Source organism: Penaeus monodon, chromosome 19 (assembly GCF_015228065.2).
Source record: "Penaeus monodon isolate SGIC_2016 chromosome 19, NSTDA_Pmon_1, whole genome shotgun sequence".
Taxonomy (NCBI): Eukaryota; Metazoa; Arthropoda; class Malacostraca; order Decapoda; family Penaeidae; genus Penaeus; species Penaeus monodon.
Window position 1 is genome coordinate 6340186 of NC_051404.1, and position 335 is coordinate 6340520.

At 39.4% G+C, this 335-nt stretch overlaps 1 protein-coding gene across 1 annotated transcript in view; it reads left to right on the forward strand.

Annotated features, from left to right (window-relative positions):
• LOC119585320 (high affinity nerve growth factor receptor-like) overlaps positions 1–335 on the forward strand; it is a 33641-nt gene that overhangs the window by 19149 nt on the left and 14157 nt on the right. The window lies entirely within an intron of this gene.

Genomic DNA, 335 nt, shown 5'->3' on the forward strand with positions numbered 1-335 from the left:
AACTCTATCGCTCCCTCTCTTTTCAGTCATACGATGACTGAAAATCGCAAAAGTCAGAAAATAAGCCAGACGGGCAGGTTAGCTATTACTACAAACTAATTCTGGTTTAATTGACAGCCAATATTATACGCCGTGAACGAAGCGGAAGTAAACTCGCAAAGCAGATTCTGCTCAGAGGTCTGTGAAAGCTTTAGTCGGTCTGTTGGTCGAATTTTCTACTTTGGTTTTCTGTGTAAATAGTTAAATAGATGCCTCTCTGTGACACACGTAGAAATAAATGAATTGACGAATGAGTACTTTGGTATACACATGCAGGTGTGTGTGTACATATATGT